Genomic DNA, 15,861 nt, shown 5'->3' with positions numbered 1-15,861 from the left:
CAGTGGGTTTCTTTGGTTTTTGAAGGCCTGAACTCTACACTTTTGACATTTAAGCATCTTTATATATGTGAAGAGGAGCTAATTGAAAAAGTGGGTGGGGCTGCTAGGAACAGAGATGGAGTAGCCATATTTTAACCAATCTTCCTAATATGCTCCATGGCAGCCAGTAATTTATTGCTACTAAAACAGAGAGAGCCTTCTGCTTGATACCGATGGGGGAAAATAATGAAGAAATCTGGAAGGAGAGTGAAAAAAGATAGGCCGTCTTTGACAAGGTGATTCTTCAGTTTGTAATTAGTAATTTGGGAGTAGCTGGTTATTTAAAATACTAATCTCATTTTTTTTAAACTGCCTTTCACTGGTATTTGCCTTTTCTGTCCCATCCTGTAAGTAGACCATACATTTTATAGAAAACAAATTAATTAAAAGAGTGTGAGTATATATTGGCTATAGTTCTAGAAGGCTTTGCATGGTCTTTGGTTTTAAACATTTAGTTTCAGAAGCAAATACAGTGCCCACTTTTGACAACCATCTGGTTATTTTAGCTTTCTGGAGCTAGAAAGCCGATGCCCACCCCCATGTGCTGCACATTTTGTCTTTCCCGAACTTCCCAAAATACATACTATCTGGTCAGCAAATTATTTTTTTTTTAATTATACCAGTTGACATACACAAAGACTGGCTTTTCATGAAGCCAAAGGCAAGCATGGAGCATTGCATCATTTTACAATGAAGCAAGTTATTCACAACCCTCTGAAATTGACTAACATTTTTTTCAATAGCTTTGAGGTAAATGCCTTTTTCTTTAAATTGATGATAATAGACTTTAGCTATCACTAGAATAAAAAAAAAAAACTACTCTTATTTCCTTCACCTTAAAGGATGTTCAAGGAACTCATTTCCCCTCAAAATCCTTTCCTCTGGCTAAAGTTCTGCCCCCCACCGCCCCCCCCCAAAAAAAAAGCTCATGGCATTTTCAACACGAGGAATCTCAGCCTTTCTCTTTTCTTTCTCTTCTCTCTGCTTTCTACAATTCATAAATATTTATTAAAATGTAACTTCATTATGCATTAATTTGGATCCTATGTAATTTATATACTCCAACTGTTTTCACTTACAAAAATAGCTCTGGATATCTTTGAACAAAATCTGGAGAAAGAAAAGACAAGTAAGATATAATACCTGCCCTCAAAGTTCTTTACAATCTAGTTGATGAAGCCAAGAAAGATGTAAAGAATGACCATAATAATGGGCCTTAATCAACATAACTTGAATGACATAAAATAAAAGGCAGTAAGAGTTCAGAGATGGTGATACTTCCTACTGCTAGAGTACACAGGGATTTCTTTGTAGAAGAATGATATTAATCTGGATCTTAAAAGTATATTTGGAAAAAGAGAAGGCATTCTAGCCCCTAAGCATTCCATTTCTCATGTCTACCACACTCCTATTTTCTTCCCTATCTCAGTAGACAGCTCATACCCTCAGGGGCATCACTGTTTCTAGACTTCCCAAGGAGCATTGAAAAATTGTTTTATTTAGATGCTACCCCATGTCGTTACTGTCAGTTTCCTTAACCAATATCCACTTCTGAATGAAATTACTGAGTCCATTGAATCAAATCTACTCCTTGTTACATCCTACAACCACACTCATTTATCCCATAAAGAACCATTTATTAGAATCTATACATAGCTATAAAAATGTCTAAACATAACAACATGAGCTATGACCAACTTAGTCAGACCTAGCACCTATATCTGACTTATCACTCTGGAAGTGAGCAGTAGTTCTCTCTCTTTTTTTTTTCCCCTGTATCCTTACCCCTGAAGGTTATGACTTACTCCCCCTACTAACGATTACTCCTTCAGGCAGTGCTTCTAAGGGGAGTGGGGAGATGCGACCTCTTTCTTGGAGTAATATAGCAGATGCTGTTGTGAGGAGAGAAATATGTAATTAACCAGAGACCCTCAGGTGATGTGGATATTCTTATGCTCCTCATCCTTAGATATTCACCCTTGAAAATCATCGCTCTACCATATATTTCTTCTTTAAATCAAGCTTAATGAGTACCATGCTAACTTTCCTAATAACCTGTAATCAATCTGTCATCTGAGAATTTATCTAAATAATTTTAAACTTATCTATATTTCACAATGCCAGTGTTCAAATGTCCTTTAAAACTTAAGAACTATTAGGTAACATAGCACTGACCACACATAATCATGCAGCTCTCTCTCTCTTTACCTGGGTGTGTCTCCACTCACACTCTGAACGTCTTGAGGTCAAGGACTGTTTGCGTTGTTGTTTTTGCCTTTGCATTTCCAGCACCTGAGACAGGCCTGGAATGTAGCATTATTTAGGACCATTAATTTATCATTTTTGCCACTTAAACATGGCCAGATCTTGGCAATTTCATTAGATTCAACCTAATCATTGGAGGCAAAGACAGATGAATGGAACAATAAAAGATGAGCCTAAACATTCTTTAGGGCTTCAAGGAAAGGGAATAGAGAAGTAAAGAAAACTCATATTTACTGAGAATTCAATGGAATAGGATTAGGTTGGGACCCAGGCACCTCCATTATAGCTTGTATCACAGAGGAGCTTATGCAGATGATGCATGGACCACACTGTGATAAACGCTGCCCTTTGGGACACATATGGAGTAGAATGTGCTTCTGGCCAATCGGAAGGAGACAAGAGCCAAATCTGCCTCTCAAGTCCTGTTTTCCATATAGATTATCCTCGTCCCATCAAGAATCAGCTGTGGCGTGAGACCCAAAGAGCTCTGGACAGTTTGTATGACCACTCTCATCTGGCCTTATGCTGCTATGCTGTTTTCAAAGGTATTTTGTCCTTGAAAAGTCCCTAGCAGCTTTGTGACTCTCACTCAGCAATGCCTCCCCCATTCCATCCCAGGCTGCACTGAGATGCACCGGGTGGAATTATTTAGCTCCTGCATCTCTAAGTGGGCTCTTTTAGGAAAAGGTTTCTCTAATGTGCTCTAAGACAAAAGCACTCAGAGGTCACTGTGTGCTTTGTTCAGGTGGCCTCAAAATCTATAAACCCAGGGGACTTTTAGACAGATTTCACCATGTTCTGATTAATTAGTGCCCACACCGGACAGGCGAGGGGAAGGTCACTGGGCTGCTTCCCACAGGATGGCACAGCATCTCATGTAAGAGCTGTGAAAGACAGGTGAGAAGATGATCTCCAAAACTAGATGGCAGGCAGTGACCCTGCAAAGTGGACTCCTGGGTCACCAGATCTAAACTCCCATGTTTCCATCTTCTCAGGAAGAATAAAGGTGAACATTTTTATTCAGTGAAAATCAGAGACACAAATCCTCCAATGCAATGCATCACGGATGCAGATGTGGGGATTGATGGACATGCTGTGTTAATGACTGCACTCGTTACTTTGAGCTAGGTACTACTCACAAGGGACAACACATTAAACTTATATTGTGTCATCAAACACATCATGCAGTGTAATGTATCAATATACTATTCACTATGTATATTTGCCTGGATCCCTAGACTTTATGGCTACTCTGTAGAATATTAAAAATATTAATATGTTTAATTTAAATAGATACATGAACAAAAGAAACATTTTGTTAACGGAAAATGATAAATATGATAAACCTTCAAAAGAAACCACATGGATAAAGAAGAAAAAAGGAAAGAAAGAAGGAGAGAAAAAGAGGGGGAAAAAAAACTCTGTGCTACCTATGCTCAGAGCAGAGGAAAATTGTAGAAGCCAGTAGTGTATGAAAAATATAAGGGGGGAAATATAATAAATTCCACCTTTTGAAAAATGTTACTTCTAAAAATTGGGATGACGCCACCAAGATCTGACTTTCGCTTATCCATCCATTCATCCAGGAAACAGTGCCCGAATGCCAACAATGTTGGGGTACTGCCACAAACAGGATATGATCATATGCAAAAGTCATACAAAGTCCCTGTGCTCATGAAGCTTAAATTCTACTGAGCGAGTCAGACCAAAAATATACAAGTATATAAACTGAATTCCTGCCATCAGGAGCAGCAGTGCCAATGTTTAACAAATTTGGGGGAGGGGGTGGTTAATTTGTAGATTTTGCCAGAGTGTGAACACTCCCACCCTGGATGATTCAAACTACCAATGTGATGTCACAATCAGTGTGATGATGTGATGTGTACAACTGGCTCAGTAGATCAGTACAAGCCAAGCCCAACTCATGCCTGTACGTGAAATAAAGAAGCAAAGTGCATTAAGGGGCCAGACGCTGCAGGGAATGGTGGATCTTTTAGGCAGATGATCTGAGTAAGCCTTTGACATTTGAGCAGAGGCTTGAATGAAGAGAAAAGAAGCCATAAAATCATGAAGTAAGAGTTGGAGGTAGCAGGGAGAAACAGTGAGCACAGAGGCTCCAATGCAAGGAATACCCTGTATGTCCGAGGAACAGGAAAGCCCCTGTGCGAGGAGAGGCAGGCAAGGGCTAAGTCACGTACGGCCTTGCTGGCACTGTGAGGAATTTACACTATCAATACACGTGGGAGATGGGGGAGTCAAGGCAGAGTTGTGAACTGGGCAGTGATATGGCCTGATTTATATTTTTAAAGAATCAATCTGGCTGCTGTGCAGAGGAAACACTGCACTGCAGCAAGGACGCTGTGCAAAGGAGAAGACAGGATGACCAATTAGAGTGGTGTAGTAATCTACGTAAGAGGTAAAAGTAACTTGGAGTGGAGTCGTAGAGGTGGAGGTGAGGAAAAATGCTCAGTTTGGAATATCATTGACAGGTAGACCTACCGGAAGTCATTTATGTATTGCATAAACCAGGGCAAGCGAGGGATCAGGGGCAATCTCCAGAACTCCTGTTAGTTCGCTTTAGCTAGTATGTGAAAAATGGGCTTAGCTACTACGTGGTAATGGTACTTAGCTATTAGCTGAGACGGAGAACACTGAGGCAAGAATGGGTGCCCAGGAGTTCAGTTTTAGTCATTTTAGACACCCAAGTGGAGAGGTCATGGAGGAAGCAGAAAATACAAAGTCTGCAGCTCAGGAGAGATGTTGAGAATGAAGATACAAATTGATGATCTTAGTGATTATGCCACTGGGGCATTGTTTAAGAACCACCGACTCAGAGAATAATGATGGAGACTCAGCCTTTAAGAAGCCCCTGGGAAGGAAGCAACCTCTTATAAGCAAACATACCCTCTGTGAAGCTCTCTGTGTTCCTTAAGTTACAGCTAGTGAGGCGACATACTCCATTTCCAGAAAGATCCTTTTCCAATCCATATTCATTACAATCTAAAAGACATTTCTTCCCTATCAGCTTAACTAAAGAGCTGGGTGTTCTGATGTTCAGAAGATGAAGCAATGGTTCCCAACCCTGGCTACAATCATAATCACCAGGGAGAAAAATACTAACATCGGGGCCCACCCCAAGAAATTCTGATGCAATGTGCTAGGTGATATGGATTTAGTTTTAAAGGAGTTAAATTGGACAAGGGGCAGGAAAGGCAGTGATGAACCAAAGCACCCCAGGCTTCGACAAAATTGAGGCTACTTGCCAAAGTCATCTGGAAAGAGAGAAGGTTGTGGTCTGGAGTAGGATGATTGCACCGTGATTTTGAAGGTGGTTCAGGGTGTTACATGGGAGTAGAGCAAAAGGTCACTGCTGGGTATAAAGGAAGTGAAGTAATGGAAGGCGGCTGGGATATTGGGAAATCCTGGGGAAGTTTGCTCAGGGTGTGAGATTTGACTGTTTTAGATTCTGTGTGTAAGGGAGATCATGCCGTATTTGTCCGTCCGTGTATGGTTTATTCCACATAGCAGAATGTCCTCCAGATTCATCCATTTTGTCGCAAATCACAGAATTTCCTTAAAATGTGCTAAGAGGGTAGGTCCTAAGCTACTCATACACACACAAAAACCAAATATATGTAATTTTAATTTGCCAATTATACCTCAGTAAAGCTGAAAGAAAAATCCATTCCAAGTTTCAAACAGAAGACTTTTAAAATATTACCATTTAGTAACCAGGGGGCTATTATATAAATTTTTATCTGGATAATATTGTTTAGAAATCATTCCAACACTAAAAATCTCTTTCCATTTATTTTACCCAGCTATCTAGTGTGATAAAATACACCATCTGCATATCATGTTTTGAATGGGAGTAATTCTTGAAGCTAAGAAGGACAATAATGCAGGAATCCTATGTCAATATCATTACTTCCTATAACCCCAAACATCCCCCACAGCCACTGAGGCCACCCCTAACTTGCACCTAGTACTGCAATTTGTATGCTCTTGATCGTGAGAAATGCAGGCCCACATTTTTGCTGTCTGGACTATACCCCCTCCTCATCCCCCTTCGCCTAGTTAGCTCCTGCTTGTCTTAGCTCAGCTAAATCATCACTCCTTCCCCAGACTAGGTCACATTCCTGTATTAAATGGCCTCACTACACCCTGGACCTCTCCTTTGAACTGCTTATCACAGTTGTAACTTTATATTTGTTTCTATAAATAAAAAATGAGCTGTAAGAAGGTTGGGCCATATTTCTCTGTGTACCGCATCATATCGACAGAGCAGCATGGAACTTGCTACACAGGAGACAATTACTTCATAGCTGTGAACTGAATGGATAACAGCTCAGCTGACAGGTTCAAAAGCAACAAAAGCGAAGTGGTTAATGGCTTCAGGAAAATGCAAAGGCAAAAATTACTGTATAACCTTTGTAGGTTGCTACCCACCCATGTGGCTCAATTTGTCATTTAAAAACTCAGCTTTGGAGTGAGACAGACCCGAGTTTAAAACTTGGTACCCCTACACTGTGGAACTTTATACCAGCAATTTAACTTCTTTGACCCTTAATTTATTTTCATCTGTAAATAGTAGTAGTAATATATAATTAATATATTACAGTAAAAATAATGGTAAAGTCATCTACCCTATAATGATAATTATAGTTATAGGACAATAACATAATTAAATTTATAATTACTTATAATAATAATTAATAAAGTTGTCCACCTGATATAATTCTTGTGAGGGTTCAATGAGAAATATACAGTGTTTAACATTCAGGTATTGTATCTTAGCATTTGGCTAGAGTTACTTCAAATGTATCATTTTCCCTGGGTCTAAGAGGGATTTCCTTGTTTCATAAAAGACATGCAGTGAACACTTACTGCTCTTCCCGCGGCACTGCCTCCCCATCACCTGCTCTGCCTCTGTCTCCTCATCTCAAGTAAGCAATATGATCCCTGCTGTGAGCCAGGCCACATCTGGGTTACCTGGTTGACTCTTTCCTTTCACTCTACCACACATCACATCCTTTGGGAAAGCTTGTCTGCTTTCTCTTCAAAATGCATTCAGAATCTTACTGCCTCCACCATGTCCACAACCGCCACCCTGACCCACCTGGATTACTGCATCAGCCTCTGCAAGGGTCTCCCTGCTTCTGCCCTGTGCTTTATTTAGAGCAGCCAGAATGATGCCATTTAAATGTAAGTCATTTCAGGTCACTGTTCTGGTCAAACTCCTCCAAGGCCTCCCGCACCCATGGAGTACAGCACAATACGGCTTCTGCCGTGGGGACAGCGCCTGCAACCTGCCTCCTCTCTGAATTCGTTCTGGCTCATCTCCTCCCTCACATCTTCCCTCAAAGGAGAGTGCTCCCTGCCGTCCTACATAAGACCGCAACCTCAGCAACCTGTACCCTCTCTCTGCTTCTGTTTACCCACAGCGCTTATCACCTTCTATACATTTTGCTTATTTTCTTTACACTCTTTCTTCCCCATGAGACTGGAAGCTCCTCAAGGGTAGGAGTTTTTGTTTGTTTGGTCCCTGCTGTCTCCCTAACATCTAACACTGTATCTGACAAGTATGTATCAAGTGCTTAATAAACCTATCTTGAAAGAATACACAAATGAATGAGTAGATAAATAAATGAATAAATGAGTGAATGAGGCACCATTGCTCACAGGGCAAGAGCTACCCATTCACAATTTGGCATAAGTTATGAGACACAGACTACAGCACCAAACCCGTGTCCAGAATGTGCGGAGCAGAGGCCCGGGAAGGGAGGAGGGTTAGCGAGGCATACCTAAGCACATGCCGTGGGTGGTACGTTCGTAGTGGCAACACCAGCCTCCCCACTTTGGGTGAGTTGCCAGGTGCAGAAAGCTGCGGGTAGGTGCTCTGTGTGCATATGATGAGAACTTGAGTTCCCATTCAGACAGTGGTCTGATCAGGTGGTCCGGCCAGTGATTTATGTGGACTGCCTGAACTCAGGGAGATAGATGTCCACTGCAGAAGACTATGGCCAGAAATCTCACTGGTTTGGGGCCAAAATGAGGTAGGTTATGCAATAACCAAATTAATTTCCCATTGTCAATTTGAACGAAATTTCCAGAAGAACATATGTTGAGAAACTGGCTCAGGATCCATTGTCCAGATGTTGGCAAAATAAAAGCCAAAAAAGAAATATTTAAGGCCGGCTGCCTGTCTTGTGACTGCACAGCTTTTGCCAAACAAAGAAGCTTGTCTTGCTAGAAGCTAGAGACTGGGCCAAGACTCTGGCTGGACAGGCCTTGAAAGAAATTTTGGGTCGTATTTAAACAAACACGGACTCAGCAGAGCACATTGAATTCTCAGTTAGAATGCAATTATTCATAACTCAAGGGAAGTGAACTTCAATTTTTAAAAAATCCAAGAGCATTAGTATTGAGTCCTTATAAAATCAGCTTGCAAATCTGAAGCCTGAATTATGCATTACTGTCACCAAAAAGACATGAAGCAGTTGTGGAAGGAACAAACAGGATTATTACCTAATATCCTAAGAAAGAAGACATTTATACAGTTTTTAATGGTAAAAAGCACTTTACAGACCCTCTGGTCTAGGTTTCCCATATCAATCCCTTCCCTAGCCTTAGGAGCACAGTTCTGTCTAAAAGGTAGGCCAGTCAGGGCAAATTAGGGCATTCGCTATGACTGTTCTCATATTTCTCTGACCTGTCAATTCTTTCTTGGGCTCAGTACATACCACTCACTTCAGGCTCCTTCATTACTTGTTCAGCCACCTTCTCCACCTCGGAGGGAGACCTCAGTTCTCTTTTTGATCCTTGCCTGCACACTTGCTTGTTCTTACCATGGCATACCGGGTTGGGTTATAGAACACAGTCTCCAGCAGTGCTGGCTGATCCACTCTTAGTAGTTGGCCTGATCCATCAACCAAGTGATAAGAAAGTTCAATAGAAGATAAATGAATTGTCACCCAGCTTATTAATGATAGAAGCAATTTGACAGCCCAAGCCTTCAAATTTCTAACAGAATACCTCTTCCAAAATTAGGATAGATAAAATAAGTTAATTTGAACTGTTTTCTAGTTTGTGGGCAAGATCATATATGATTTTTAAAATATTGATATTATAACTATCTGGGAAACAAGTCCCAAAAATCCTAGAAAATAATGCTTGGACAAAGAGTGTCAATCAATGTATGTAGGGCATACAACAAGACATCCTGAAGAGGCTGCTTTAAATGTCCCAAATTATTAACTAGATTTATTCTAACTCATTTCTGTATAATGTCATCACCTTAGCTGAAAAATAATTCTGGGTGGTTAACATGGTGTAGAATAAAATATTTACCTTTTTTTTTTTTTTACAAATTAAGCATTTGTACTTAAAATAATTGTTTAGAACCTTCATATGGAATCAAGAATAAAAGTTTCATAGTTCATTGACCTTTATGTTTATAACTCCTAAAATGGTGGATAAGTGAAAACATATCTTATTTACATGAAATCACAATATTTTTGCAGCTTAAATTCTTTTCTAGCTCAGTTTGGTAATAGGTTGGTACTTTACATGAATGATTATAAGGCCATCTTAAACTGTGGCCACTGCCCTAAAGAAAATGTTTATGGCTTGACTGGGATAATTGTATTCTCCTATTAAATATCACTCCTTCAGGGCTAGTTATTGTTGAGTATAAATGTGCCATTTTATATGCAAATAAAATGTACTGAGATTTGAATAAAAAGTTCTGCATATATCAACTGACAAATAATCTTATTATGATTTATACTAACAGACAGAACTTCTCAAAATATGAAGTGTTAATATCACACAAAGCAAGAGGTATATCTTGCCTTGAATTTTTGTTTTTAAGATGTTCACATATAGCTGCAAATATTTTCTTTCTTCAAAGCTAGCACAGATTTGGGATGTGTACTCTGAGTTTTATTTTGAGTTAAAAGATTTTATTCTATTGTGATTACTTATCAAACCTTTTCTTTTTCTTCTGATCTTAACTCATCTTCAATCCTTTTTCTCTATACCCACATTCTTGGGAAAAGTTACTTCATCCCAGATACTGAACTGCAAAAGAAACCTTAGACCCAGCAAAGAGGGGGGGCTTCCACAAACATTGTGCATAGGATATAATCACTTCAAGTCACATGTTTGCCTTTTCTTCCTTTTCTTCCCCCACAACTATCTTCTTTGAGTTTGATCTTTGAGTAAAAGTTTTTTAGAAAAAGTCATGATTCTGCTTTTCACATTTGAAGGAGTGATGTTCTTATGTCTAAAATTCCATTTCATTCTTTTGCCTTTTATTTTTATTAACCACCTCTCTTGGGGCTGTGGAACAACTATGAAAAAAAAAGTGTGTATTTTGTTCCTATCAGAGCAGAGTTAACAATGCAAGATAAATACAGACTATTTAAGGAAGGAGCAAAGTAAAGCATTTTAATCACCATTTCCACCACTTGCCCTGCAGCTTCACTGTCCTTGCCTGGAGCTGCCAGAGTTCAAGGGCATGAATGCTGAAGACTGAACTCCGATTTTCTGGCCAATGAATCTAACTCCCTAGAGTTAAAGGATCACACAGCTGAACAAGAACTAAAGGACAGGATGTAAGTGATGATATCTTAGGGCTATACCACCTAATCATGACATTATTGCACATTTGCGAATTTAGTTACTTAAGCTGAAATTTGGAGGAAGCCCTACAACCCCCAAAATAGAAAGCTGTCCATCCAGGAGTCAAAACTAAATACTGATATTTATTGAGAAATACCCAAATTTTTATGATTGACATTGCAGTCTATTATACTTTTTTAAATTAAAATACCAAGATAATAGGAGCATTATAACAGCAAGGAGGGGGTGCCATTAAGCTGTTTTCCAAAGAATCAGGGAGCTATGTTCATTGTCAACATGCCTTCTCATACAATACAAAGACAACTGGTGGGCAGCTGAAAAAAGCCAAGGAACTGAGATTCTTGATCTACTTGAAAAGCAAGACTTGGATAAAAGGCACTGAGATAAATGTGCACTAACTGTTTAAAGGCAGATATTTTATTTGATTAAGGTTGGCCATCCGGCTAGATTATAATTTCCACAATGTCAAGTCCCATGTCTGTTTTGCAATCACTGCTTCATTCTTACTTAGAACAGCCCATGCCACTTAGTATACCTTCCACAATGTTGGTTGGATGAATGGGTCAAACTTAATAAATGCATGCTTTTCCAATCCTGAGTATTGTCCTATTTCTTGTCTATTCTTTCAAAACTCTAGTCACCCAACATTATCCCTATCAGTTGGGTGATACACATACATATACACACACAGAAAGACTAGAATGAAAATACATATCCTCTTGTAGCCTTTAAAATAGAGCAAATTTTTATGTGCCCATAATCCCTTATAAGTTCTTCCTGAAAGCAAAGAAGTGGGCTAAATCTGTCCTTAAAGTAAGACTAGTCTCCATAATATACAATTAAACAAATTTAATTAACCTCTTAATGTTAAGAGGACATAGCTAAGGTCACCCTCAAAATAATGAAGTTACATAAAAATTCTCATGGTTAGAGACGGTACAGGTGGGCTTGCATGGGGATTGTAATTGGTATTTGTGACAAAGGGGATGATGGGTCACTGGAAAGGTTTGTGCTTCAAAATGATCTCTTCAGCAGTCTCCGTGATTTTAATCTTTCCCTGCTAATTCCACTCTCCAAAATGAAGTAAGGGTATCAATCTAAAATGCAAACCTGGTTATGTTGCTATCTTGCTTTAAACACTTCAGTACTTCAGTAGTTTCCATTACTCTATGAGTAACTTATCTTGTTCACTTGCTTGGCAAAACAAGTCTGACCTGAACTGTCTCCTTTCCACAGATTCAACCCCATTTCCCTCCTCTCTTTGCCTTAGGCTCTAAGTTACACTAAAGAGATAGTGAATGCTCACTTCGGCAGCACATATACCAAAAATTGGAGCAATACAGAGAAGATTAGCATGGCCCCTGTGCAAGGATGACACGCAAATTCGTGAAGCATTCCATATTTGTAGAAAAAGCATTCGATAAGGTACAGCACCCATTTATGATAAAAACACTCAGCAAAACGGGAATAAATGGGGCATTCCTCAATGTAATAAAGGCCATATATGAAAAACCTACAGCCAACATCATACTCAACGGGCAAAAACTGAAAGCTGTCCCACTAAGATCGAGAACACGACAAGGATGTCCGTTTTCACCACTTCTCTTCAATATAGTATTGGAAGTCCTAGCCACAATGGTCAGACAAGAAAAAGAAATAGAAGGCATCCAAATAGGAAAGGAGGAAGTAAAACTATCATTGTTTGCAGATGACATGATAGTATACATAGAAAACCCTGTAGACTCCACCAAAAAACTACTCAACCTAACAAGTGAATTTGGCAAAAGAGCGGGATACAAAGTCAATATTCAGAAATCAAAGGCATTTTTGTACACCAACAATGAAATAGAAGAGGAAGAAATCAGAAAAAAAAATACCATTCGATATAGCAACAAGAAAAATAAAGTACCTAGGAATAAATTTAACCAAGGAGGTAAAAGACCTGTACGCAGAAAACTATACAACATTGAAGAAAGAAATTAAGGAAGACACAAATAAGTAAAAACATATACCATGTTCATGGATTGGAAGAATTAATATCATCAAAATGTCCGTACTATCCAAAGCAATTTATAGATTCAACGCAATCCCTATTAAAATACCAATGACGTATTTCACAGAAATAGAACAGACATTTCAAAAATTTATATGGGACCATAAATGACCCTGAATAGCCACAGCAATTTTGAGAAAGAAAAACAAAGTAGGAGGGATCATAATACTGGACATCAAACTATATTACAAAGCCACTATACTCAAAACTATCTGGTACTGATACAAGAACAGACCCATAGACCAGTGGAACAGAATAGAAAGCCCAGAAGTAAGTCCAGGTCTATAAGGGCAACTAATATTTGACAAAGGGGGCAGAATCATAAAATGGAGCAATAATAGTCTCTTCAACAAATGGTGTTGGGAGAGCTGGACGGCTACATGCAAAAAATGGAAATTTGATCATCAGCTGACACCATACACAAAAACAAACTCAAGATGGATAAAAGACTTAAATATAAGTCACAATACCATAAAAGTCCTAGAGGAGAATATTGGCAGGAAATGCTCAGATATCCCACACAGCATTTTTTTCACTGATATGTCTCCTAAAGCAAGGGACATAAAGGAAAGAATAAACAAGTGGGACCTCATCAAAATAAGAAGATTATGCATGGCCAAAGAAAAACAGCAAAATGAAAAGCGAGCCAACCATATGGGAAAATATATTTGCTAATGATACATCAGATAGAGGTTTGACCTCCAAAATATGTAAAGAACTTACATGGCTCCACTCCAATAAGATAAATGATCCAATTAAAAAATGGGCAAAGGACCTGGGCAGACGCTTTTCCAAGGAATAGATACAGACGGCCCAGAGACATTTGAAAGGATGCTCGGCATCACTAGTCATCAGAGAAATGCAGATCAAAACCACTATAAGATACCACATCACACCAGTCAGAATGGCCATCATAAACAGATTAACAAACAACGGGTCCTGGCGAGGCTGTGGAGAAAAGGGAACCCTAGTCCACTGTTGGTGGGAATGCAGACTGGTGCAGCCATTGTGGAAAGCAGTGTGGAATTTCCTCAAAAAGCTGAAAATGGAACTGCCTCAAAAGGCATTCCCCTGATGGGAGTATACCCTAAAAACTCCAAAATGCCAATTCAAAAGAACCTATGCACCCCAACATTCACAGCAGCACAATTTACAATAGCCAAGTGTTGGAATCAACCTAAATGCCCATCAGTAGATGACTGGATCAAAAAACTATGGTACATTTACACAATGGAATACTACGCAGCAGAAAGAAAGAAAGAACTACTACACTTTGGGACAGCATGGATGGAACTAGAAAGCATTATGCTAAGCAAAATAAGCCAGGGGGTGAAAGACAAATACCACATGATCTCACCGATAAGCAGTACCTAACCAACAAAACAAAGATGCAAGGAAAATAAGACCAGCAACACTGAAAGAAAAAAGAAACCAACAGAAACAAGAAGGAAGGAGGGAGGGGTGGGCGGGGGGAAAGGAAGGGAAGGGGCAAGTCAAGGAACATATAGCAGGGACTCATGGACAAAACCAAAGTGGGGGAAGATTGAGGGAGGGAGAGGGGAGAGGGGGCCAGGGGAAAGCGGTGGGGGGAAGGCAGAGGCGAATGTATTTGAAAAAATAAATAAATTAAATAAAAATAAATAAGTAAGTAAATAAGTAAAGAGATAGTGATTATCTCGCTATACACAGTGCATTAGTTCACACCTCTTGTACCTTTGCTTATTTCATTCCCTTTGTCTGGAATGCTGTCTTCAGCTTTCTGAACCTTGTTGACACTTCCTCCCTTTAGTACACATCAAGTCTCCTCTAGGAAATGTTTGGTTACTCACCATCTGCTATATAGTTCAACATAAACATGAGCATATCACAGTATTTACTATGTTACATTGAAATTAACCAGTCACATGTCTATATCCTACTGTAGACTCCAAATATCCAAATATAGTTATTTTACTGTAAGTACATAACTTTATGTTGGGAACTCAGCTGGAAAAAATACCCAAGCATGAGTTAGCTTTATATGTTAACATTTGCGAAAAATAATCTGTTTTAAACTGCAAGAAATGTTTGTGTTGGGGCATCTCAGTTATTTTTCATGGTAACTGAACTTGATGTTATTTTCATATCTTGAGTGCTTCTATGGCTTTTTATTTTCTTTTTAAATTTAATAGCTTGAGCCAGTTTTATGAATTCAAAAATAATTATAAAATCATTTCTCTATTTCAAGCTAGTATGCCAACATATTGCCTGGAGAAACTTTCTTATAATTATTATAAACTCAGAAGAAATATAATAGAAATGCTGGCATTCCTTTATCAATAGTGGTTCTAGCGGGTGGTATTATCAGCGGATATTAAAGCCCTCAGTCTCCAATTTCCAGACAATACCATGACTTAAATAGTACTCTCCAAAGCACAAAGCAGGCAATCTTTTTTGTCCTTTGTGAATTTTTCACATCTTAGACATGTCCCCCTTCAATTTTCCTGTGTGCCTCCTACCCACATATCTGTCTCACCCTATATCACTATTCTTTGCAATTTCTTCTGGGATTAGTTTTGTTACTACACTGAAATCTTATGCATAATTATGTGAAGTTGCTATGGAGATTCTGTGTGATTTGACATGAGGAGAATCTATTGTGTTTAAGATAATTCTTCATATTAATGACTCAGGAATCTATTTTACCCCTTATTTTCTCTGGGATTATAACCAAGTACATAGAGCTGAATATCTACAAGCAAAAGTTATTTTATGAATAGCATGACTCAAAAAGCATTAAATTCACCAAGAAGATGAAGCATTTCAGTGCAGTCAGGTCAACTTCTCATGATTTAGAAAGAACTTCTGATACAGTGCTT

General features: G+C 39.0%; 1 protein-coding gene and 1 non-coding gene across 3 annotated transcripts in view; one reads left to right on the top strand and one right to left on the bottom strand.

Annotated features, from left to right (window-relative positions):
• The window catches only part of NCKAP5 (NCK associated protein 5), a 750,489-nt gene that overhangs the window by 586,382 nt on the left and 148,246 nt on the right, over positions 1-15,861 (bottom strand). The gene's annotated exons all lie outside the window — the stretch shown is intronic.
• Positions 12,249-12,356, top strand: LOC129071869 (U6 spliceosomal RNA). Its single transcript, XR_008529295.1, has one exon. It is a non-coding gene; the product is annotated as a U6 spliceosomal RNA (small nuclear RNA).

Source organism: Pteronotus mesoamericanus, unplaced genomic scaffold (assembly GCF_021234165.1).
Source record: "Pteronotus mesoamericanus isolate MK-2021 breed Mesoamerican mustached bat unplaced genomic scaffold, CSHL_Meso_final contig_27, whole genome shotgun sequence".
Taxonomy (NCBI): domain Eukaryota; kingdom Metazoa; phylum Chordata; class Mammalia; order Chiroptera; family Mormoopidae; genus Pteronotus; species Pteronotus mesoamericanus.
Note: the sequence above shows the minus strand (reverse complement) of the source record. Positions and strands in the feature narration are given on the sequence as shown.